This window comes from Cetorhinus maximus, chromosome 15 (assembly GCF_964194155.1).
Source record: "Cetorhinus maximus chromosome 15, sCetMax3.hap1.1, whole genome shotgun sequence".
Taxonomy (NCBI): Eukaryota; Metazoa; Chordata; class Chondrichthyes; order Lamniformes; family Cetorhinidae; genus Cetorhinus; species Cetorhinus maximus.
Genome location: NC_135893.1, coordinates 28,649,202 through 28,676,175, shown reverse-complemented (window position 1 = coordinate 28,676,175; position 26,974 = coordinate 28,649,202).

The window sequence follows — 26,974 nt, the reverse complement described above, 5'->3', positions numbered from 1 at the left end:
GGTGGCACCTGAAAGCATTTAGAGAGAAGGTGTAGCTTTTTGTGTAATGACTGAAGGATTAGACATCAGCAATGTACAGACATCAGCAATGTACAGACATCAGCAATGTACAGACATCAGCAATATACTGGAGAGAACAGGGAATGTAGGATAACGTGATTTCAGGAACCTTCAGATGAGGAACTCTACAATTCTCTGAGATCTCGGTGCTCCTCCAATTCTGGCATCTTGCACATCCCTTATTTCTTTGGCTCCTTCATTGGCAGCTATGGCTTTAGCTACTTAGGCCCTAAGCTCTGAAATACCGTCCTTACATCTCTCCACCTCTCTACCTCTCTCTCATCCTTTAAGACACTCCCTAAAACTTACCACCTTGACCCAACCTGTCCTAATAACTCCTCATGTGGCTTGGCGTCAAATCATGTGAAGCGCCGTGGTTCATTTTACTATGTTAAAGGAGCTATATAAATGCAAGTTATTGTAGTAGGCAGGAGTAAGGATTTGGATAGATTTGAAAGAATGGATGAGGCTGTTAAAACCCATTTTGATGAAACATGGGAGGGTCCTGAGCGATTGGCAAGGATCGGGGTTTGGCTTTTATTGAGAACGTAGGCTTTAATATCCTGAATGAGAAGAAGCTCATAGACTGTGGAAGCAAGGAGAACATTGGAGGGATTGGGGCAATAAAGTTACAGATTTGGATATAATTCTGTTATATGGTTTGCGAGACAGAAATAGAAAGCAGGACTATGAAGAAGAATTCAAAATCACGCCAACAAATGATCATAATCTCCCACAGTTGGGTCAGAGGGAAATCTCTGAAATCTGGACTCTTTATTTGGTCTTCCATGATCTAACTGAGTGGTGGAACTACCTCCAGGGGCTGAATGGCCTCCTCCTGTTCCTATAGCCTGTGACTGACTGCCTTCCATACTGGTAAAACACACCAGGCACCATAAGCAAACACACAATGGTTAAGCCCTGCTGGGAACATAGTCAATTAACTCAGGGCACAGAAAACCAAACCAACAGGCCCCAAGACACTAATGTTACCAGTGCCTGGCATCAGGACCTGCTTCCAGACCACTACAGCCCAGTGAAGCAACTTTGAGATCCTGTCCTCATCTTCAAATCCCTCCTCGGCATCGCTTCATCCTACCTGGTGGTGAATCTTCAACCCTCTTGCTTTCCCCATACCCTTTGCTTCTCTGACACCTTTCACCTCTGTCCTCCTGTCTGTGCCAATGCACCCTTTGGAATGCATTACTGAAATCACTACCCCCTCCCTGCCTTTCAAAATTTCCCTCTGAAGACTTGTCATCATTGTTTGTGGAATGATGTTGTGCTTAATATGGCTGCCACATTTGTCCATGTGATGACTTTGGCTGTGTTTGAAGTACAGTAATACAAGCAAAGTGCTTCAGAACATTAGTGAGAGATGTGGCAGCTGATGTATGAATAGACATGTCTCTTTCTTTGGCTGCTGGTCATTCCCAGCCATCAAACTTTCTCCTCCCCTGCTTGATATCCACCTTTACCATTTTGTTAAACACTCAATACCTTTTCCCTTTACACCATAAGAACTATAATAACACAGGCTAATAGTAAGCTCACTCCCTATCAGTCTGTGTTAAATACACTAAGCTGTGTATACTGTATTCTGTAAGAGCAGTGTATGACTATCACATACTGCAAGTGAACAATTACAGACAAAAATGACTTACACTTGTTGAACAATCCTTCATTATTGCCCAGGCATCTCTGCTTCCATTCTCTGTAAGGGCAAATCCTGCAGGATCCTTAACCAGCTGCCAATTGTCACCAGGTCACCAAAGGACTGAGGTACTCAGTGCTGCCTGACCTGTTCTCCAGTTAACCTGCTCTTCTCATTATGATCACCACTGTAAATCTACAGGGTAATAGAAACACTTCAATGGAAACATTTGTTTGCGTGCACAAATCATTCCTTTTATCTTGTCACATCTATTGAACAAATAGCACAGGATGTCAATTGGCACCGGCATGCCCTGATGTTGTCCAGGATCTGGAGTCATTAACATGTTTGACTCAGTGATCGCTGTGAGGTGCTGTTCAGCTTTAACAACATTAGCATTTATGCAGTGGGTTTAACATGAAAGTAACTCCAATGTGTCTCACAGTTTGAAAGGCTCAACTCTTTATCTTGGGGTTACGTCTCAATGGCTCGGTCCACTGCATGCCGCGATTTATTGAACCTTACAGCTAAAAATACTTTCTCTGCCGTTCTAAGTGTGTTACTTTGACCTGGACACCTGGTGCCTAAACTAGGGAGGGGAAAGTTCAGCTTCGGCCCCCCTTCTTCAAGATTCTAAGAAGGAACATTCAGCCCAAGCAACCTGTTGCTGTGTTTACAAATAATCCAATTCACATTTATCCACCTTGTCCCCCTACCCCTTTAACCCCCTTTTCCTTCTTCCACCCATCAAATATAACCTTGAATGTTGACGATGTGAATTCCAGAGCCTCACTGTTGTGTGTGAAGATTTTCCCCCAGCCCTCTGTTCTAAATCCCTTATGTTTAATCTTGTAACTATGGCCCCTGTCCTGAACTATTGAAAACGTGCTGCTTCTAGCTACCCTACCTCTTCAAAACTTTAAAAACTACTATTGCCTGTCAGCCAGGCAGCCCAGAATGCTGTGACCCATGCTGGGATGGTGTAGCCTGCGGTTGAGGCCTGAGCTGCTAGATGTTGTCCTGCAAGGTCATCTGCCGTCTCCTCCAGTGAAAGTCTGCAGCTTTCCATCAACAACGCTCCAGCCACTGGGATAACACTGCATGGGAGCAATAGGACAGATAAAGGCACATAGAAAATGGCACCAAGGGAATGCGCACGGGTGATTAGTTTACATATGGATGCAATATGGCCTGGCATGATTCATAAGTTTGGTTTGAAATGTTTATTTTGTGGTGGCTTTTATTTTTGCTGTGTGTCCCGTTGGTTACTGTGATGCTCAGGAACAGAGAGAAGGCAAGGAACACAACAACACCAGACAAGAAATAGAAGCAGGAGTAGACCACATGACCCATCAAGCCTGCTCTGCCATCCAATACGATCATGGCTGATCTTGGGCCTCAATCCCATTTCCCTGATTGTTCCCCGTATCCCTTAATTCCCTGGGAGACCAAAAATCTGTTGATCACAGCCTTAAATGTATTCAACAATGGAACAATAGGGAGTGGGACAGTTGGTGACTGGGGAATTGGTGTTGTGATGACTGGTAACACAGTTGGAGAAGTCATTCACAGACAGCTCAGGCAGAAAGAAGGTGTGATGTTGTTGGATCCAGTGCCCTTGTTTGTTGGGGCTAAAGGATCCGGGTTGCATACTTGTTTCGGGCTGACCAAGTTGGTACCAAGACAGAGAAGATCAGTAGACTGTTCTTAGGAGAAACACATCCTGTTTATTTACAAAAGCAACTCAGCAGCTACTTGCGTGCTCACAACTCAAAACCCTGTCTTTACTCTTCAGACTCTAACACAAGACTACTCTTCAGAGGTAGCCTGCGCTACTCTGCTATTGGGTATCAAGATCATGTGATCTTACATTACAATATTTGTCTTAAAGGTACATTACACATCAGATTACTACATCCCTCCCCCTTCACTCGGAAATACATTTTACAGTTTTTCTCAAAATATCAAATTATTCATACAGATAAATAATTTACAAAGTCAGTCTTTCTGGGGTTTTCTCATGCATGTAGAACTCCTCAGCTCTACAGCTTCTGATGTTTGATCCAGAACCTCCTTTACTGTAGTCGTCTAAGCATCTGGGTCTTCAGTAGGTACCTGCAAATGTGTTTCTTCTACTCTTTCAGGTGCAGTCGGCCCTTCAGACATATCTATACTTGGTTGAGTTCTTTCAACAGGAGACATTGATTCTGTCATGAACACTGGTGGAATCATTTCTGGGTATTTTGTTTCTCCTCTTCTTATTGATCCGCATGTCTCCGAATGACTTGATCTTCCACTTTCACATGGTCGGAAAGAGGTGCCATTACTGCACTTATTTCACCAAATGACCATGTTAGTCCTTTTCTAAAATTTTTCACTAATACTTCCTCTCCTATGTTAAACGTCCTGTCACGACTGTGACAGTCATGTCCAATTTTCTGACTTCCCTGACTTCTTTCCACCTTCCCCCCAAAGTTTGGCATAATTAGGCTCAATCGCAATCGGAGATGGTGCTTCATCAACAATTTCATAGGTGTGACACCTATTGTCATATGAGGGGTGGTTCTATAATGGAAAAGAAAATGTGCTAATTTAGTCACTATAGAATCTCCAGACAATTTCTTCATACCAGATTTGAACATCTGAACTGCTCTCTCGGCCAATGTCCACTCGAAGAAGGGCGGTATGATGAAGTTTTCAATGAATAATACCATTGAGGCTGATAAATCGGTGAAATTTAGCACTTGTAAATACTGTTCCATTGTCTGATATGACCATTTCAGATAGTCCGTTAATTGTGAAACTTTGTTGTAGCTTGTCTGTTAGGGTCATAGAGACTTGGAGTTATTCAGCACAGAAACTGGTCCTTCGGCCCATCATATCTGTGCTGGCCATCAAGCACCTATCCATTCTAATCCCATTTTCCAGAACTTGACCTATAGCCCTGTATGCTATGGTGTTTCAGGTGCTCATCTAAATACTTCTTAAACGTTGTGAGGGTTCCTGCCTCTAATACCCCCTCATGCAATGTGTTCCAGGTTCCAACCACCCTCTGGTAAAAACATTTTTCCTCAAAACCCCTCTAAATTTCCTGCCCCTTAATGTAAATCTATGCCCCCTGGTTATTGATACCTCCGCTAAAGGGAGAAGTTTCTTCCTATCTACTCTATCTATGCCCCTCATAATTTTGTATACCTCTATCAGGTCCCCCCTCGGTCTTCTCTGCTCTAAGGAAAACAACCCTGTCCTATCCAGTCTCTTTTCGTAGCTGAAACGCTTCAGCCCAGGCAACATCCTGGTGAATCTCCTCTGCAGCCTCTTCAATGCAATCACATTCTTCCCATAGTGTGGCGACAGAGCTGTACACAGTGCTCCAGCTGTGGCCTAACTAGTGTTTATACAGCTCCAACATAACCTCCCTGCTTTTATACCTTGGCTAATAAAGGCAAGAATCCCATTCCCATATCATAGCAGAAGATGTCGGTGACCTCACTTCCATTTTGTCCTTCCATTTTGAATGTGCATTGACGATAAGTAGAAACATTGTTCCCATAAAAGGTCTCACATAGTTGATGTGCACTCACACCCATGGCCTTCGTGGCCACTCCAGGGGTGTAACGGAGCTGTTGCAGATAATTTTTGTATTTGCTGACATTGCATACTACTTCTCACTATGTTTTCTATTTCCCCAACCATCCCAGGCCACCATATATATCCACGTGCTCCTGCCTTCATTTTGGGAATTCCAGGATAAGCACTGTGAAGCTCAGATAACAATGGCCTTCGTCCTTTTGGAGAAACAATCACTTGTGCTCCCCACAATAAGATACCTTCCTGGCTGGTGATTTCGTATCTTCTCTGGAAATATGGTTTATTTTCATCAGATTATTGCTCTTGTGACCAACCATGAAGAACTTGATCTTGCGCTGGGTCTCGAACTGTCCAATCTTCAATCTGTCTAGCATGTAGCAGTGATGAGACCAGGAAGCTCAATAATAAAATGAACTCTTGAGGAATTGGAACATCCTCATCTTCTACTTACATGGGCAAATGAATGAGTGTATCTGCATTTGAATGGAAGTATACTCATAGGCTGCCAAGATCAATGCCCACCTTTGTACTCTTGCTGAGGTTATAGTGGGTATAGCATTGTCTTCACTGAATAATCCCAACTGTGGTTGTGGTTCAATACTAATGTAAAATGACAACCGTGTACACATTGGTGAAACTTCTTAACACCAAAAATGATTGATGGGCCTTCTTTTTCTATTTGAGAGTACCTCTTTTTTGCAATATTGAGTGTTCTCGATACATATCCTATAGGTCGTTCTGATCCATCATCCATTCGATGGGAAAGCAGTGCTCCCACTCCCACATTAATACCAACTCTTTTTTCGGGTCAAAATGTACTAGAAGTGTAGATGATTGTAACAACTGTTTCACTTTTGTAAAAGCTCCTTTCTGTGGTTTTTGCCAAGACCATCTCTGGTTTTTCTTGAGCAAATAATACAGTGGTGTAGTTCTGTCGACAAGTTAGTGCTTCTCTAAAGGCTTCCACTTTTTCTTCAACAGGATGTGGGCCTTGTGAATCTACCTTGTGATCTAGGTAAGTTACCTCTATCGCCTGGAATTTGCATTTATTTTTCAACCTCACCCCAACCTGCGAAAAACGTTTCAAAACTTCTTCCAAGTTCATCAAATGTTCCTTTTCAGTGAGTCCAGTGAAGAGAACGTCATCCAAATAAACTACAACGTGGGGCAGTCCCTGCAATAAACTTTCCATGGTTCTTTGGAATATGACACAAGCTGAAGCTACGTTAAAAGGTAAACGGGTTTATTGATACAATCCTTAGTGTGTATTAATGGTGACAAAATTTCAGGAGGCCTTCTCTAATTCCAATTGTTAATAGGCATGACTCACATCTAGCTTTGTGTAGGCAGTTCCACCTGCCAGTTTAGCGTACAAGTCTTCAATTTTTGGTCTGGGGTGTCTGTCCAACTTAGCCAATTTATTGACTGCTAATTTCTAGTCCCCACAAAATCGGATGTTTCGGTCAGGATTGAGGACAGGTACAATTGGTGCTGCCCACTCTGAAAACTGCACTGGTTGTATCACTCCCAGTTTTCTAATCTGTCCAGTTCAGCATCTACCTTTTCCTGCATTGCTTAAGGTACTGGTTTTGCCTTCATGAATCTTGGTGTTGCCTCTGGATCTACATGAATTTTTGCTTGTAGCCCCTCAATTTCTCCAAGTTCATCCTTGAGGCATATTTTTGTAAAGGTCTGATAGCCCATTAGTTCTCAGTTGGAAGATTTCAGTCCATTCCAATTTAATTTCTTCAGCCAGTTTCGTCCAAGGAAACGAGGTCCCTCGCCTGCTTCTACCATCAAGGATAATCTCACTGTTTGACTTCCGCAGCGAACTGTGACTTTATATATGTCCTTGACTTGTATGTCTTCTCCCATGTAAGTTTTCAATTTGGCATCAGTTTCTTCCAAATTTAGTTTACATTCCCCATGGTTCAGGTATTTAAAAGTATGCTCACCTATCACCATAGTGGCCGCTCCATTCTGATAGGCCCCTCATTCACTCTCATGGTTACATATATAGGCTCTGTTCTTCCTACCTTTAAATTTTATAATGAATAAATATCGGAATCTATTACTTCAGGCTTTTCAATGCTGTTAATCTCATTGATTTTTTGCTTTTGTCTGAAAGTCTGCCTGATTCTATCTTTACAATGTCTCATGAGGTGTCCATTTCGATTACAGGACAAACATTCGATCTTTTAAACTGTGATTCATTACAAGGTTGTCTGCTTCCACCTCTGTTACCATTATGCCATGTTTTGGCTGCTAAGTTATCTCTTTTAATTTGTCTGCTAGTGGTGGCTGCTTCCGGCTTCTGAGTAAAGTGTTGCACTTTCACGCTCTTTTTGGCTGAGGCCCCCCACCCAACATGGAGGATGGAGCCATTTTGCATTCCCCATATGGCTTTCAAGTCTCGCACTGCATCTTCCATTGCCAGAGCAATTTCCAATGCCCTTTGCTTCAGATAGTAATTTCTTCTGACTCGCATCTTCGTTTATACCGCACACCAAACGATCTCTAAGCAAGTCATTGATAGATGTGACAAACTCGCAATATTCAGTTAATTGTTTCAGACTTGCCACGTAACAAGCAACTGTCCCCCCCCGCTCCCCCCCCAGCCATAGCTCTATTCCTTGAGTTAAATTTGAATCGTTGCATTGTCACCAAGGACTTGGGCTGGTAATGATTCTTTACAAAGTTCACTAAGTCATGGAAACTTTTTGAATCTGAAGCACTGGGCACCAACAAATTTTGAATGAATCCATATGTCTTACTCCCATGCACGGATAAGGGGATCGCGCGCCTCCTCTCCTCCCCCGCAATGTCATTCGCTTAGAAGACGAACACGAGGTGTTCAACATAATGAGACCAGTTGCCAAAGGTTGGGTCAAAAGGTTCCGCTCTTCCACATTGTGGCAGCCTCTGAGGGGATTGCTTTGACCATCAGGAAGGAAATTTTTCTTTACTTACAATTACCGTTCTTCTAATTTCCTTCGTTCTTTCTTGCTTTTTACCTCGTCCTTTTGTGCCTTTTCATGCTTTTTACTCCTGTCGCCAGTTTGTTGGATCCAGTGTCCTTGTTTGTCGGGGCTAAAGGATCCGGGTTGCATGCTTTGTTGGGGCTGACCGAGTTGGTACCAAGACAGAGAAGATCAGTAGACTGTTCTTAGAAGAAACACATTCTGTTTATTTATAGAAGGAACTCAGCAGCTAGACTTATGTGCTCACAACTCAAAACCCTGTCTTTACTCTTCTGACTCCAACTCAAGACTACTGACTACAGAGGTAGCCTGCGTTACTCTGCTATTAAGAGTATCTGGGTATCAAGATCATGCAATCTTACATTACAACAATTGTTTTAAAGTAATATTACACATCAGATTACTACAAATGTGTTGCCTCCTCCTTTCTTCTCCCTCCTCCTCTTCAGCGAGCTATCGTAACACTTGAGGCAAGGGCTGTGCCCTCATGTTGGCAAAGCTGTGTAGCTTGCATCAGACCACCTTGAATCTTGATACCTGTACTGCCGAGGACTGCAGGGCTCCTCCAGAATGGCCCAGGCAATGCAAGTGTTGTTCCAGCATGCCAATGGTCTGCTCAATACCATTTCTTCCCCAGTACTGAGCCTACACCGGTGCCCTGTCCAATGAGACCCTGTGGATCAGTTCTTATTGCTGGGTTTGATTCTGAGGTCATAATTACACTCAGCCATGACCTTCGTCACAGGCACTTACTGTCTGGGCTTAAATATGAAGCATGGCCGTTTGGACTCAGTACCTCTTTAAAATGCAAAAAAGCCTGAGATAGCTGCAAACTCCAGAAATCTGGTAGCCTTTCTAGGTTCATTGAGTGTGAACACATCATGATGAGCCTTCCTGTAGAGGGCATCCATCACCTCCTTGATACATTTATGTGCTGAAAACTGTGAGATACTGCATAGGCCCCTGTGGATCCCTGGAAAGATCCACAGGCAAAAACATTGAGTGGGGCGGTGACCTTCAGGGGCACAGGTAGGGGATGTCCACCCAGTCCTTGGGGCCTTAGATCTTCCTACAGAATGTGGCAGATGTGATCCACCATCTCTCTTGGCAAGCGCAGGTGGATGCAGCATTGTCTTCTTCTTGGTTGTGTGAGTCGCCTCCATGGGATGGGTCTAAACTCCTCATCCTCTGGTTGTTGCTGGGTTTCCCTTGGACCTTGGACCTCAGATGCGGCCTCGAGTCGAAGCTGGGCTGGGCGGCACCGGACCTTTCTCCTCCTGCTCAGTGCCATCAATAAGGCAGCAATGGCCACAGTCTCCATTATTCAATCCTCCTCCTCCCTGGGGAAATGATAGATCCAAGAGATTAGTGGACACTGGGCAGATATAGTCAACCTCCCACTCGCACACAGAAAGACAATGTCATGCCCCAGAGCTGCATCTGTGTTAATAGATTTTTGCTGATAAAGCCTTGCAGCTGAGGCGCACATTCATATCTAGGTGCCCACGGTGCCAACCCTGACTCTTTACATCTCAATCCCACAGAACTTTTGAGAGCTTTGGACACATTATGAATTGTGAGACCATACCAAAGGAACTCCTGCAATCCATTATCTTGCTTGCTGATCAACCTTAACCTGCACTTCAGCAATGACTGGATTGCCCTTTGGCCTGTGATCTATGCCGATCGGATGAAGCACATTATAGGCTTTCATCGATGATCTGGCACATACGCAGCAGCTATGCTTCCTACACACTTGCCCTCATTTCCATTCTCGCTGTCCTGTTGAAGCTCAGATGGAGCGATTGCATTGTGAAGCCAGTGACTCGTGCAGTCTCTTCTTAAAGTGCTAAAAAAGGCAAAGGCTCCAATGGAACCTTCTCAAGAAAATGTTCCTCTTTTCTCTCAGCTCTGACTCCACTTCAATGTATTGAGTGAAAGCAGGTTGAGGCTGGCCCCTGAAATGGGTCCCTGAGTGCAGCCCTGGGCTCCGCCCACACTGAATCTGACCCCTCCTGTCCAGATTCTTTTCCACTTCTGATTTGTTACTGCGCCATTGCCCCGCCTAGCCAAGATGGCGGTCCTCCGACTTTACTATGAGACCTTTACTATGAGACTCTCCCTCAGTGAGCGTCACTGTTCCTCCAATCTTCCTGGAACCCCATGGTGTGTCCGTTATTCCTAGCCTCCCCCGATAATCCTGGATCCCATAGTAACTGTGATCGATATTCCAACCCTCCCAGCTGAACCCAGCACTGTTGATGTCTCCATGCCCACTGCGGACCTCACCCCTCCCCATCCCGAGGTTGTGTGCAAGGTCACTTACCTTCACACACACACACACACACACACACATACACACCACAACACACACACACACACACACACACACACACACAAACACTAGACCAATGCTTCACAACACATTTCCAAACCACTGTAGTTCCCCCAATCCTGACTCAAAATGTGATATTAATAAACAATGCAAATCCCACATTATCCGGATTGAATGTTTCCAGAACTTTCTTCAAACGCTGGCAATATTAATTTTGGGCTCTTTAAAACATTACCATTTGTGATACATTCCTGGAATAATCAGTGATTTACTTAAAGGGACAGATCCTCCTTCATATTTATTTAATTCTCCAGGTCAACATCAATCCTAACTCAACAGGTAGGAATGAAAAAAACATGACTTTGACTAATGGATTTAATAATGCAATAATTATTCATTTAGAATGAAAATCTTACTCCAATAATTGTTCTATTCCTGAATTTTATTTTATTTGCTAAACCACCATGTTACCAGAAAGTATCTTGGAAGTGTCATACATTATTCATGTGTGCCAACAGGCTATTCCTCCATGGAAGGGTTTGGAAGACAGATAACTTCTTCTTGTCCTCAACCAACCACACAACACCTTCCAGTAGGAATCGCTGATGATCAGGAGCAAGAACATGATCTCATTTCCCCCACCACTCCCTCCCTAATGTGTGGGTACTGAAGCAAATTGTATCACTAACTGACTGGGAATCAAACCTGGATCTTAGTCTGCTTTTATCTGGATCTTAGTCTGTTTGGTTCAATACTAAATGGACTTACCCATTCAACCATCATTTTCGATGGAATCTCATGGGTGTAAGGAGCAGTGCTTGGCGAGTTACTTCACTCCATGCACAATCAGCATCAAACAATCCAAAATTAGGTCCATGTCAGGGTTACGGATGGAGGGAAGCTCCCTCTACATTGTCCTATCAAGCATTCCAGGGCAGGTTTAGCATGAGTTAGGTACAGGGTATAGCACTCTACATGGCCCCATCAAGCACTTTCCAGATCAGGTGCTTGTCAGGTTAAATGCAATGCAAAGTCCATCTGCATTGCTCCTCCAAGCACTCCAGGATCAGGTACAACATGTATACTTAGTAAAGCTCCTTCTATGCTTTCCCATCAACGACTCCAAGATCAGGTGCTACACAGACCAAATACAGAGTAAGTCTCCATTTACATTGTCCAATAAGCACACTCAGATCAAGGACAGTCCAAGTTAGATCCAACATGGAGTTCCCTCTGCTGTATGTCGGAATCTAAAGCTGAGTAACGCTCTACGGGTTCTGGCCACCCTGTTGTACCTCATCCCAATGGGCTTTCTTGTATGTGAACAGTGTTGTTTAAGCTTGGGGTTATTGCTGGCAGATCAATGCTTTTCTTTCAGTGCATCATTCATCCTTCAGTATCGAAGTAGCCAGCCAGAATATCATCTCGCTTTCTGCACTAAGCTCTTTGGCAGATGCTGAGACCCATTTTTTGCTGAAAACCAGCATCTGCAGATTGAACAGTGGATCCTGCATACAGCAGGTTGGGGATCATGACTTTGGAAGGGAGGCTTCCTCCTTTGGCGTCTACGTTATGGATCAGCAATGTGACGGGCCTCGTAGTAGGAGGTGCCTTGATGCTTCCTCACTTTATTATTGTGGTAAAGTGGAGTGCTATGTACCTTTCAGAGAATGTAGTTAATTGACCATGTGACTGTATTGATCAATTGCTACACAGCGTGGGCTATTTTGGTAACTGTAAGTCTAGAGCTGGAGGTGATTGAAGAAGCACACATGGCGTTAGCGCGCTGTTCTTAGCTCCAATAAACCACCAGTGTTTGTTCAGTTAATCGGTCTCTCTGCCTATATTGTTTCAAGCACCAACTAATGTGTTAATATCAAGGACGCAGCTAGTGTTCGCTAGACAAAGCAAACCTGATAACCAAAAATATAAAACTTGTCCTGAGTAAGTTGCTCACCTTACATAGCCCAATGCCATATCTCATCTGCACTTTGCTCAAACTTTAATTACTGTAAAACTTTGAACCCTGATAACATAAAGACCCTAATCTAATGATCAGTATGTTATTTTGCTCTGTTTTTCTTCTATCTATTTTTGTATTTTTATATTTTACTTAGAATGATAGATTGTGAAAATGACCTCAATTTGGCCTTTGGCCATGACAGAAGTGGATTTTTAAATAAATAAAACCTTTGATCATCATCATCATCATTATGAGAATCTCTTTGGCACTTTCTCAGCATTGATTTGACCAGTTCATTTCCAGGTTGTCAATGTCTACAGTTGTCTCCAGTTTGTTCATCAAATATTCACATCACATGACCTGCCACTGCTTCATTTCCCCTCAACTCGCCTTCCCCTTGTTTTGCCAGAAATGTTGAAGGGTAATTGCAGTCCTTTTAACAATGCACTGACAGATGACAACTAATCCCCCGGCCCAGACTGTGGAGAGAGCCTAGGATCTTCCTCTTGTGTACCGCCGAGCAGCGCCCCAGGCAGTGTGTTTACTCCCTGAGCCACTGGGGGAGCTTTTAACTTTTAATGCTCAGGGCCAGAAGGAAATGGGTTCAGAGGTCAGGGAGCGGCCTGCAGTGAGTTCAAGGTTTTACATTTTGTTTGTTTAAATATAATTTTAGCAGCAGCTCGTGCCAGACATCAGACCACAGGAAAGAAAACATTGCTGCAAACCCTGAGACACGTGTGGTCTAAATTAATAACCGCACAGTGAGGTGAGGTACTATGCTTCGGATAACATTTCTCTCCAACTGCAATTTGCAATTCTCCATTCTGCAGCCGCTAACAGAGCATCTCTTTCTCTCCTGGGCTTGGGAGATGTCGAGTGTGTTTACAGGCATTCCTCGGCCCCGAGTACACTCTTAAGCCGAAACGAGCTCTTTCGTTATTCTTGGCAGCTGGCATCAGGCTTTTTAACACACGCTACACTTGTGTTTGGAATAAAAGGGCACGGATTTAACTCAGCTGGGTTGATGCAGCTTGCCTGACAGAAATATGGACTCTAGGTAAAAGGAGCCTCAGCTAACATCACCTTATTTAACCTCGCGCGCGCACATTTGCAGGCTGCCAAGAAGCCCGCCTTCATGAGGGCAAGACCATTCACGGGGTCCTTTTCATAGAATATGAGGGGGGTGTCCCCAATGCCATTCCAGATACAAGTAGCAGTGGTTTGTCGAGTTAAATCAAGGCCCTTAAATAGGAATTGGTCACATTTAGATTTAAATCTTGTGTTGTTGTACACGATTGAAGTTAACTTATCACTTCTGACGAAGTCTCGTACAGACTCATACTGTTAACTCTGTTTCTCTCTCCACAGATGCTGAGAGACCTGCTGAGCTTTTCCAGCATTTCCTGTTTTTATTTCAGATTTCCAGCATCCGCAGTATTTTGCTTTTATTGCACAAAATGCATGTTTGGTATATTGTCACTAAAACTAGAGCAAAGGTTAAAATATTCTCTCTGTGAACTTTAACACAGCAACATGAAAGGAATTGGGAACATAGGAATGAACGAGCGCTGAATCTCCCCAAGAAATTATACACAAAGCCCAAAGAAGTGTGGACCAACGTAGAGGCTGTTGGGTGACTCTGAGCAAGGTGTGGATTAGGCCTATTTATGGCTGGAACTTAAGGTAAGTGAGGTACGTGAAAACATTGTTGGCCCTTTACATCTGTCCACTATACATGAACATAACACACAGTCCAAGCCCAGGACTCTGACTGCAGAAGGTTCACTGGAGTTGGGGGGTGGGGGGGTGGTGTGGGAGGGAGGGGGGGCAGGCATTGACGGAGGTGGGGGGATGTGTGTTGTGTGTGGTTTGTGAAGGAGATGATGTCATTACATGGGTTTACATAGCCAGGTTCCATTAGAAATGCAGACAAGGGAATTTTGAGGGAAAAGTTGGCAGGAAGCGCAGGCAAATAGAAAGTTTTTGATATAAACATATGAAACAGACAGACAAAATACAAGCAGCTGATGCTGAAAGTCTGTCTCATCCTGTCATGTTGTGACTGACCATCCTGACCCTCAACATTCCACACCCACCATCAGCCACGATGCCTTCCTGGAAAGATGAAAAAAATAACACAGATATAAAAAAAATAGACCAATTCAGGGAAAACATAATTCTTCTCCAACCTTTGAAGTGGGTCTAAGCAGGGTCAAGGAGATAGGAGTGATATTAAGGGATGTCATATAGCACCCCACCTATGCTTTGAGATGATTTCTAGCTTCTATAGGAACCTGTCCAGTTCCCTTTTAAATATTTGCAGTAGGTATGTCATGTATATGAAATATAGATGTGGATAAATCTAGATATATCTAGTGATGAGTCAACATCGAACAATGGGCTGAATTACTTTCTTTTGTCCTGCAGGTTTCTATAGTTCCATGAGTCATGGAGTCATTACGGCATAGAAAGAGGCAATTGTGTCCATCGAGTCCACGCTGACTCTCAGGAGAGCAAACCAGTCAGTCCTATTCCTGCGCGCTTGGCCCCGCTAAGTTTATTTCCGTCAGGTGTCCATCCAAATTCCTTTCGAAATCATTGATAGTCTCTGCTTCCACCACCCCATGGCCAGTGAGCTCCATAATTGTTTACTTTTAACTGCCAAAGGTTGTTTATTTTCTGTCTTAAAGAAAAATTCTGAATGAAATTGGAGCAGAAATGTTGTGATTAATAAGAATAGCAGAAAATCAACACATGCCCACCAATTTTAGCTCAGCTTTTAGATAGTTTCAAATCTTTTGGGGAAAATAGCGAAATGCAACGTGGCTTTCCCATTGAGGAAGAGAAGTCCTTCCTTGATGAAAAGTCTTTGCTTTGCATCCTAACTGCTGAGGAAAGAAACCAAAGATGTTGTTAATCGCTTTCTATGAATTAAAAATTGGGTATTATATATTAGAAAAGTTATTTATTTATTTATTATTCATTCCCGAGTTGTGGCCATAGCTGGCATGTCCAGCTTTAATTGCTCAATCCTAGTTGCCCTTGAGTAGGCAATGGGCCTTCTTCTTGAACAGTCACAGTCCATGTGGTGAAGATGCTCCCACAGTGCAATACTAATTGCATTGTAGGAGTCATCAGGGGTGTGGTATTATTGTGGTTATGTTACAGGTCTAGTAATCCAATCATTTCCATTCCTTGGGAGTCTCCTCTTGACAAAGGTAGACATAGATGACCAATGTACCAGCTCAGTCTTCAGTTGATTGATAATTTGAGGACCAAGATCTGAACTCCAAGACTAAGATCACGGTTCACTGGGCAGCAGTGATCCCTACACTCCTATATACTTTGGAGACTTGGACAACCTACAACAGGCACCTCGAAGCACTGGAGAAGTATCACCAGTGGCACCTTCACAAGATTCTCCAAATCCAGTGACAGGAAATGGGGTCCAATAGCAGCGTCCTCTACCACGACAACTTGCCCAGCATCGAGGCGCTAATCACTCAAAAACAGCTCCGCTGGGCAGGACGTGTCATGCGTACGCCTGACAGTAGACTCCTGAATTGCTTTACTCAGAACTCAGTTGCGGCAGGAGGCTTCTAGGAGGATAGTGGAAACACTGTGGGGATGTCCTCAAGGCATCTATGAAGAAGTCAAATAGCCCGACCGAATTGTGGAAGATCCTGGCTCGTGACTGACCAAAATGGAGAAGGCTCATTCGGAAAGACACCTTCGAGAAAGTGCATCAGGAATGCACAGATGTGAATTTGAGGCATTGGAGGGAGCACGCAAACCTCCAACAGCAACCTATCTACCCCACCCTCTAAGCACTGTGGGCGGAATTTGATGTCGGCGGGTTTTACAGTCCTGCTGAAGTCAATGCAGTTTTGAACGGCTCACCACATTTTATGGCCCCGCCCCCACCATGATGGGACCGTAAAATTTTACCCCACCTATCCCACCTGTGGCAGAGTCTGCAGATCCTGCATTGGACTTACCAGCCACCTTCGAACTCATCGAACTGGAGTTGAAACAAGTCATCTTCGATCCTGAGGGCTTGCCAAAGAAGGTTTTTATGTCTTGAGTCTATGAGTTCACTAGTCAAGTAAACTGGAATTGCACAGCTTCATACACACTTGTTAGTTGATGCTCGCTATCAATAATGGAGAGAGACCAGCATAAGAACAAACTGTGATTGTGATTGTTTATTGCAACAGAAGGCAGAACACTAAATCCTTGCGTGTTCCCACAACCACCTCCAGCTCTAGACTTACAGTCAGTACTGTCACATGGTTAGTCCACTTGCATTCTCTTACAGGTACATGGTACTCCACTTTAGCACAAGGGTTAAGTTACTGATCTAGTAATCTAGTAGTCCTGGACTAATGATCCTGAAATACAAGTTCAGGTCTCACTGTGACAACTAAGGGAGTTAAATTCAGGTAACTAATTAAATCAATCTGGAAGCAAAAAAATAGTAGCGTGAAAGTGCTGGATTTTTGTAAAAACTCAACTAGATCACTGATGTCTTTTAGGGAAGAAAATCTGCCAGTCTGGCCTATGTATGACTCCAGACCCTCAAAGTTGTTGACTTTTAATAACCGTCTGAACTGGCTATGTAAAACTAACTCCCAATTTCTAACAGCACAGTGGGTGTATCGTCACCACATGAGTGCAGTGGCTCACCACCGCCTCCTCCAGGACAATTAAAGATGGGCAACAAATGCTGGCTTTTGCCCGCGTTCTTTGAATAAATGAACAACATTATAAGCATGAAACTTACCCAAAATGAAGCTTTTAAATAATTCTTTCATAGGATGTGGGCGCTGCTGGCTAGGCCAGCATTTATTGCCCACCCCTAATTGCCCTTGAGAAGCTTAAAGAGGTCAATTTCCAGTTTGAGTTAAAGTCTTTTGAAGAAAGCAAAAATATTGACAAACCCTCACAGGACGAGGACACCTGCCATTTGCAGAAACCTACTGCTGCATGCTGGGAAATGCCATAAACTACGTGCTCAGAATGAAACGTTACTCAGGGTAATGTAGTATTTACAGCAGAATAACAGCACAGAAACAAGCCATGCTGCCCACAGGCCTATGCTTGTGTTTGTACACCACCTGCGCCTCCTCCTACCCATCTTTTCCCTCTTCATGTAGTGTCCTTGTTGGCCAAGGCTTGCTAATCATGTCTTATGCCATGATATCACTATGGAGCAAAGTGGAGCCAGCCCCAAGAACTACCTCAGCTGGTACAGGGTCATGCTGTTGGCATTATTCTACATGACATGCCAGCCGTCTAGCCAATTGAATTAGCTGGGTGGTGGGAGGTGGTGGGGGGGGTGGGGGTGGGGTTGTGGGGGTGGTAGGAGGTGGGGCTGGGGGGCCCACCTGATTTGCAGCTGTGAAATCTAGCTCCAAGTCACTCACCATCCTGACTTGGACTTATATTGCAGTTCCTTCATCGTCACTGAGGTAAAATCCTGGAATTCTCTTCCTAACAGCATTGCAGGGCCATCTTCACCACACGGATTGCAGCAATTCCAAAAGGTGGCTCACCACCACCTCCTCAAGGGTGATTAGGGATGAGCTACAAATGCTGGCCTCGCTCACATCCCATGAATCAATATAAAAAAAATTGCCTTAGTCTATATTGATGTCAACAATGATTTATGCCTTGGCAATGAGATGAAGATTTGTGTCTGAGTTATTTTCTATTGAGAGGTGGTACTTGAGGTTCTGGTTAGCTCAGTTGGCTAGATGACTAGTGTGTGCATCAGACTAAAGCCAATGGTGTTTTGTGGTTTGTCTTATGACCTAATCTATACTTGGAAGGTTTCCCTCCACTCATAAGTACACCTTGGCCTGATGCAGGTGGGTTACTTCAGCACTACTTTATTTACACTATATACATGATGAGCTATAGGGTAAGCACACCTCTCTCCTGTACAGATTATTCCATCTGTTCTACAGAGTGCCTAACACATGACTGCTGATGTTGACAATGTTAGAAATACAAGTCCCTTTAAGAGTGAACCAGGACAAGCTTCAGGGTGGAATCGTCCCAGATTTGCACTAAGTGTGGTAGTGGGCAGGCAAAAGAATGTTTTTTTCTGGCAGCCACAATGGCTGGTTTTCGCACTGTATCGTCCCAATCCCGCCTCTTCGATCATGCATTCCCAGGAAACGCGCTGTTTCGATGGCACGCGGGCCCTCATTCGCCCGCCACGCCATCATCTTGCCACTTCATCGCGCCGGGCACCATATTTAAAGTGCAGCTGCGTGCACGCCTCTCACTGCTTCCAGCCCAGGACCAGTGCACAGAAGCCATGGCCCCGAAAGGCAAGAAGACTGCAGCCCCGTGATTCAGTGACGTGTCCCTCGAGCGTCTTTTGGACACCGTGGAGGCCCCCTGTGATGTCCTCTAGCCCTTGCTCTGGCCGCAGGAGGGCAGCAACATCACTAACCGGCTTGGGAGGCAGTCCCAGCGGTGGTCAGTGCCAATACCCTCAAAAGAGGACAGCCACCCAGTGCCACAAGATGATCTCCTCCATTCCGCCAGGGTAAGTCACTCTTTTCCTCACTTCCAACTCACACACTCACAAACCCATCGCACACCCACAGGGATCTCACTCACTGCCAGTTCAAGGCACATCACCACTCACTGTCTCAAACACACCTTCATTGTCATCATCCTGCCCATGGCACCGCTCACCACCCACAATGCCAGGCATGCTTATCGCCTGGACTGGCAGGCATCCCACTTACACTCTCTCCATCTGTATTCATGCAGGACAAGCTGGCACATAACAATAGAGAGAGGTCGCAGACTGGTGGAGGAATGCCTGAAATCAAGGTCTTCAAAATAGAGCCATCTAGCTGGCTGGTGAAGATCTGGACTGTTCCTGTGCTGACGATGATGTTGGCGGTGCTCTACCAAGTGAGGATCCAGCAGTGCCACATCCATCAGACAACCATGCTGTGAGTTAATTCCCTGTTCCGCAGTCTGATCCATGTACTAATTATCTCCCCTAGCTTTTGCAGATACATCTGGGAAACAGCCGAAGGAGTCCACAACCCAGGGCCTCCAATCAAGCCCCGGAGAAAACTCTGAAGAGAAATCTGAAGGCACCTTCATTAAAGACCCATCATAATGCTCACCCACGCCCTCCACCAGCGCAGGGATACATACCTTGGTGGGACCCAGCTTTAGAGTAGCCTCGTGATCACAATCTGGTGAGCACATTGCACTGTCCGATCCATAGCAGGCGGAGGCAGGGACTTCCCAGGTTTCCATCACTCGGAGAACTGCTGGAGGCCAGAAATCTACTGAGTCCAAGACAGATGATGAACCTCTGGACTTGGTCATACCTCAGTGGCTGGGGCTGCAAAGGCAAGCTCAGGAACATCAGGAAGGGATGTCCGCTGCACTCCTCAGATTGCAAGGCACGATGGAGGAGTCTGTCCGTTTTCAGTCTGAGGTGATAGTGCCGGCATTGCAATGCACTGAGGTCAACACCGGTAGGATGGCGGCCGTTATGGAGATCTTGGTCCAGGACGTCATTCCTGCGCTGCTACACGGGCTGAACTCCATCGCTGATGCCATAGTTGCCCTCCAGCAGTGTGTGCACGAGAGGGGTGCGGAGCAGCTCGATCTCACTCCAGCTTCCCCGTCTGCTGCGTCTTCATGACTGGAGTCTTATCAAACAGGGTATGTGCGCTGCTGTCAGCCAGACTGGAGTCAAACGTTCACAGGTGCAATGTAAGGATCTATAGTGTTTCCTCACTGCATGTTGTCATCATCCTCCACAAATCTAGCAGCTTTCAGGGCCTCCCGAGTGCACCTGCCTCATCTGGCCAATGTGATGTCCTCACACTTTCATCGCCGCCTTTGAGGACCTCCTAATCCTCATCACCATTGATGTCTTCCTCAATCTCCTCAGCCAGCTCCTCTCCCCATAGCAGCGCCAGGTTGTGAAGGGCCCAGCAGGTGATGACAATGCATAACATCCTTTGTGGGCTGTATTGCAGGGCTCCGCGAGACTAGTTCAGGCACCGGAACCTCATTTTCAGCATCCCGATGGTCAATCAGTGCATTGAACTTGCGTTCAAATGATTAGATTGTGCACAAATCCCAAGCATGGATAGACTTTTAGTTTTGACAGGTGTTCAATTTTGTGGCGATGACTCTCTTTTTGAACAAATGACTGCTGCTCTAAAAAAATTTGGGGGAAACAATCGTTTCCGGCTACCTTCGCGAGAGATGTTGGAAATTCATGGATTTTGAGAGGTTTCATAAAAGACTAAAGACATTCGATCCCCGAAATACACGGGGAAGAATTAATGGGTGTTTCCGGTGTAACTCTAAATATCACTATGTAAGGAGTTGTCCAAAAATCAGCAATCCAGTATTTGAAGCAACCCATGAAACAGGCGGTTCTGATGATGAAGACGATAAAGATGAACGGCAAAAAACTATTGTATTAGTGACCGAAAACTTAAGTCAGCCCATGAGTATCTTGGTTGCGGATTCATGCAATTGTGCTGCACTAGGTAGCGGCTGTACCTCAACAGTGAGTGGGGTCAATTGGTTAAATTGTCATTTGGAAACCCTTGATGAAGATAAAAAGAGAGTCAAGGAATATGAAAGCACTACCTGCTTTCGATTCGGGGATGATAATACATTCATGTCTTTAAAGAGAGTGGTCCTCCCATTGAAGGAACACGTCAATAGATCAGCACTGATGTAGTTCAGAATGAACTACCATTATTGCTGAGTAAGCCTGCGATGATAAAAACAAAGATGTGGTTGGACATGGAGAATGACAAAGCATTTGTCTTTGGTAAAGCAGTGAACTTACAGTTCATTAGATCCGGACATTATTGTATTCCATTGCGGAAACTGGGAGTTTCCCATCAAGAAGTTCAACAAGTATTGTTGACCTCTGGAGATAATAGTCTTGCTAACAAGAAGAGAATTATCTGGAAATTGCATAAACAATCTGCCTGTCCTTCATCACAAAAGTTAAGGCCACTGCTAAAGGATCCCAGAGTTGTGGTCAAAGAACATGAATCCCTTGTAGGACAGATCACATCGCAATGTGATATATGTATTAAATATTGGAAGACACCACCGTGCCCGATTGTAAGTGTCCCATTAGCCCGGGAATTTAACAAAGTGGTAGCCATGGACCTGAAGGTATGGGACCAGGATCGGTGTATTTATCTGTTACATTTTGTAGATATGACAACCAAGTTCAGCATATCTATGGTAATAAACAACAAGGACAGATGGACAATAGTGGATAAAGTCATGGAAAAGTGGGTCGGCACAGGCCTTGGGTCACCAACAAAATTCCTAATGATAATGGAGGCGAATTTGCAAATGACGAGTTTAGGGACATGTGTGTGACCTTAAACATTATAAGTTTTAGTAATTATGGTTTTATTTAGTACATATTGTACCTTTAAGAATAATACTCATTATGGAAGATTACATGATCTGTAGTAACCAATAGGAGAGTAGCGCGGGCTACCTCAGCAGACAGTGTAGAGATAGAGTTGGAGTTGAAAGCACACATGTAGTTGCTGCTGAGTATATTGTAAATAAACTTAATATTTCCACCCAAGAAGTATCTGCAGACCAACTCTACCATTAATATCATGATTCGGCCACCCTGCAACAAACTGGTAACGAAGATAAAACAGAAGAAATCAAGTTAAAAAGAAATCGGCACTGTGCTTCCCCCAGTAATTGTAAGTAGCAAGCTGCGTTAGAATTGAAGAAGTTATCCCCTCTTGAAATGCCACAATTTGGGAAAATTGGTCCCTTTGAACTTGCTACAGATGATTAGTATGAATACATAGACCACCTCTTGTTATTTTTTCAAGTGGACGAGATTACAGGGTAAGAGAAGAGGTGAGCAATCCTCTTGAGTACTCGGGGGAGCAAAACCTACAGTCTGATTCGAAGTTTTATGGCACCTAGTGCCCCAGATTTGAAAAATTTCGACGAATTGGTGGACCTCGTGAAAGGTCAATTTCAACCAAAGCCCTCAGTCACAATGCAGAGATTCAGGTTTAATTCATGAAGTAGAGCCCTGGGTGAGACAATTGCACACTACGTGGCAAATTAGAAGCAGCTAATTGAACATTGTGAGTTCGGTACGACTCTGACGACATGCTCAGAGATCGTTTAGTGTGTGGTATGAAAGAGGACACTATTCAGCAAAATTATAGTCCGAAGTGAATATGGATTTCAAGAAGGTGCTAGAGATAACGCTGGCCATGGAAAGCACAGTAAAGGATTCAAAAGCAATACAGGGTGCTCAAAATGGTGCCGTCCTCCACATTGGGTGGGAAACCTCAACTGAAAGAGGCGCAAAAAAGCGAGATTCTGCTGAGAGGCAGGAAACAGCCCCCACTAACCGAAAAATAGAGAAAAATAACTTAGCAGCGAAATTGAAGAATAATTTCAATAGAGGTAGAAACAACCAGTCTTTTGGTGATTGGCAGTTTAAAAAAATCGAATGCTACTGTTGTCATAGATATATATATATACTTGCCATAGAGGGAGTGTAGCGAAGGTTCAATAGTCTAATACCGGGCATGGCACGACTGTCTATGAGGAGAGATTGGTTCAACTGGGCCTGTATTCATTAGAGTTTAGAAGATTGAGAGGGGATCTGATTGAAACATTTAAAATTCTAACAGGGCTAGAAAAACTAGATGCAAGAAGGATGTTTCCCCTGGTTGGGGAGTCTAGAACCAGGGGCCACAGTCTTATGATACAGGGCAGGCCATTTAGGACTGAGATGAGGAAAGATTTCTTCACTCAGAGGGTGGTCAACCTGTGGAATTGTCTACCACAGAAAGCTGTGGAGGCCGGGTCACTGAGTATGTTCAAGAAAGAAATTGATAATTTTTTGGATATTAGGGGCATCAAGGGGTATGGAGAGAAAACGGGGAATATGGTGTTGAGAAAGAGGATCAGCCATGATTGTATTGAATGGTGGAGCAGGCTCGAAGGGCCAAATGGCCTACTCCTGCTCCTAGTTTCTATGTTTCTAAGTGGACATATGATGAGGCAATGCAAGGAAAAATTCAAGCAGGCTTGTAAACAAAAGAAGAAGCCCAATGAAATCTACAATGCAGACGAGCCTGAAACAAAAAAGTCATACATTTACTCATTGTTTATCTGAAAATTGGAAAGACAGAATCAATACTTGTCACAGTGAAAGTAAATGGCAAACCTGTTAGAATGGAAGTGGACATGGGAGCTTCCACTACAGTAGTTGGGGAACATACCTTCAGATATTTGAATAATGGTGAACATCAATTAAGTTTAGAAGAAACAGATGCCAAGCTAAAAACACATACAGGTGAAGACATTCGAGTAAAAGGCATAAGCAGAGTAACTGTCTATTATGGAAGCCAATCAGCAAAGCTACTCTTGATGGTGGTAGCAGGTGAAGTGCCAAGCCTCATGGGGCGAAATTGGTTAGCAAGTTGGTAAGTGGGCTACCAGAGCTACTTAGAAAGTATGCCACCATCTTTAAGGACGAACTGGGGAAAATCCAGGCCCTGCAGGCCAAGGTTCATGTGGATCCAGAGGCAACCCCTCGCTTCATGAAGGTGAGACCGGTGCCATATGCCTTCTGAGAAAAAGTTGACATTGAACTGAACAGACTAGAGAAACTGGGCGTTATACAACCTGTACAGTTCTCAGGATGGGCAGCACCCATAGTCCCCGTCCTTAAACCTGACCAAAGTGTTCGAATTTGTGGAGACTACAAACTGATGGTTAATAAAGTAGCTAAGCTAGACAGGCACCCCATTCCAAAAATTGAAGACCTGTATGCCAAGCTGGAAGGAGGGACAATGTACACAAAGCTTGACATGAGTCATGCTTATCAACAATTAGAGTTGGATAATGCCTCCCGGGAATTTGTCACAATTAATACCCACAAAGGGTTGTACCAACATACACGATTGCCCTTCGGTGTCTCCTCCGCTTGTGCCATCTTTCAGAGAACAAAGGAAAGCTTACTGCAGGGACTACCCTAGGTTGTAGTCTATTTAGGCATGACAGGATTCACTGGAAAAGAGCATTTGGCAAACTTAAGAAGAAGTCTTAAAATGTTTCTTGCAAACTGGAGTGCATTTCAAAAAAGGAAAGTGCATGTTCCTGGTGAAGGAGATAATTTATTTGGGTCACCGGGTAGATTCACAGGGCCTCCACCCGGTTTAGGAGAAAGTGAGAGCCATAAGAGAGGCATGTGCGCTAAAGAACACCTTAGAGCTCAAATCATTCCTAGGAATGATCAACTATTATGGGTGGTTCTTACCCAATTTGTCTATAGTGACGAGCCCCTGCATTCTCTAGTCAAAAAGAACCAACGTTGGTCTTGGGAGGTGCCCCAGAAAGAAGCTTTAATAAAGGTGAAACAATTGTTGCACTCGTCCAATCTACTAGTGCACTATGACAAGACGAAAGAATTGGTGCTGACATGTGACGCATCTCCCCACGGAGTGGGAGCAGTGCTCTCTCACCGGATGGACAACGACACGGAACGGCCAATAGGCTACATATCAAGAACGCTCACCACAGCAGAAAAGGGATGCTCATAAACAGAAAAAGAAGGCCTGTCCATCATTTTTGGTGTCAAGAAATTTCACCAGTACATACATGGCCGTCATGTTACAATTGTTTCTGACCACAAACCATTGCTAGGATTGTTTAGTGAGGACAAGGCTATACCATCCATAGCCTCAGCAATAATACAATGATGGGCCTTAATTCTAGCAGCTCACAAATACACTATCGTACATAGGCCTGGCAATCAAATCACAAACTCCGACGCCCTTAGCCGTTTGCCTTCACAAGAAAATGATGAGCACATCCCAGTTCCACAGGAACTAATTTTACTGTTAAATTTCTTAGATTCCTCACCGGTTTGTGCTCAACAGATCAGAGACTGGACAAGTCAGGACCCAGTCATATCTCAAGTATGAGAACAATTGCTACATGGTTGGTCACAGGAGCCCGTATCTGATGAAATGACCCGTACTTCAACAGAAGACATGAAATAACCAGCCAGGATGGCATCTTATTGTGGGGAGCACGAGTGATAGTTCCTCCAAAGGGAAGGGAGCCACTTTTAATTGAACTACACAGTGCCCATCCAGGAATTTCCCGAATGAAGACCATAGCACACAGCTATTTATGATGGCCTGGGATGGATGGTGAAATAGAGAGTTTAGTAAAGCACTATGTGCAATGTCAGCAACTGCAAAAGTTGCGAGTGACAGCTCCGTTACACCCATGGGAACAGCCAGGACCTTTCCTGGGAACAATGTTTCTGCTTGTTGTTGATGCCCATTCAAAATGGTTGGATGCGTATGAGGTGAAGTCACCAACGTCGGCTGCTACAATTGAGAAACTACGTCAGAGTTTTGCTTTTCAAGGAGTACCAGAAGTAGTCGTTTCCGATAACGGCATGGCATTTACGAGTGCTGAATTTCAATGGTTTATCAGCCTGAACTATATCACTCATGTGAAAACTGCACCGTACCACCCTTCCTCAAACAGACTGTCCGAAAGGGCAGTTCAAATATTCAAGGCAGGCATGAGAAAGCTGACTGGCGATTCCTTGGCAACCAAGCTAGCACGCTTTCTTTTTCATTACAGGACTGCCCCTCACACAACAACAGGTGTCACACATGCGGAATTATTGTTGAAATGCTGTCTCAGGACGAGATTGAGCTTAATAATGCCGAATTTTGAGGAGAGGGTGGAAAGGAGTCAGGGAAGCCAGAAAACTTTACATGACTGGCATAGTTGTGAGAGGAAATTTACCATGGGAGAGCTGGTATACGAGAAGAACTTCAAGAAAGGACTACAGTGGTTACTGGGTGAAAGAAGTGCAGTGTCTGGACCTCTGTTTTACCACATGGAGGTGGATGGCCGGATCATCCATAAACATGCGGACCATTTAAGGAAGCGAGAGACAAGTCATCAAGATTTGATTCCACCAATGATCATGTCCGGGTCTGCATTTCCTGTTGAGGATACTCAACCCAGGACTGACATGTCTGATGTTCCTGTAAGAGTTGAGGATACAGAACTGCAAGTGCCCACCAAAGCACCTAATGTTCAGGCAACTCTGGAGAAGGAGGTTCCTGACAAAGAATCTGAAGTTGTGGAGCTGCGATGTCCCACACACACCAGGAAGCCAACTGAAAGACTGAATTTGTAAATTCCCTACCCAGTGTAAATATTATGCTGTCTTGAAAAATATGTACTTGTACATACAATATGTATAGCTGACTTAAAGGGGGAGGAATGTAGTAATTATGGTTTTATTTAGTGTGTAGTGTACCTTTAAGAATTTT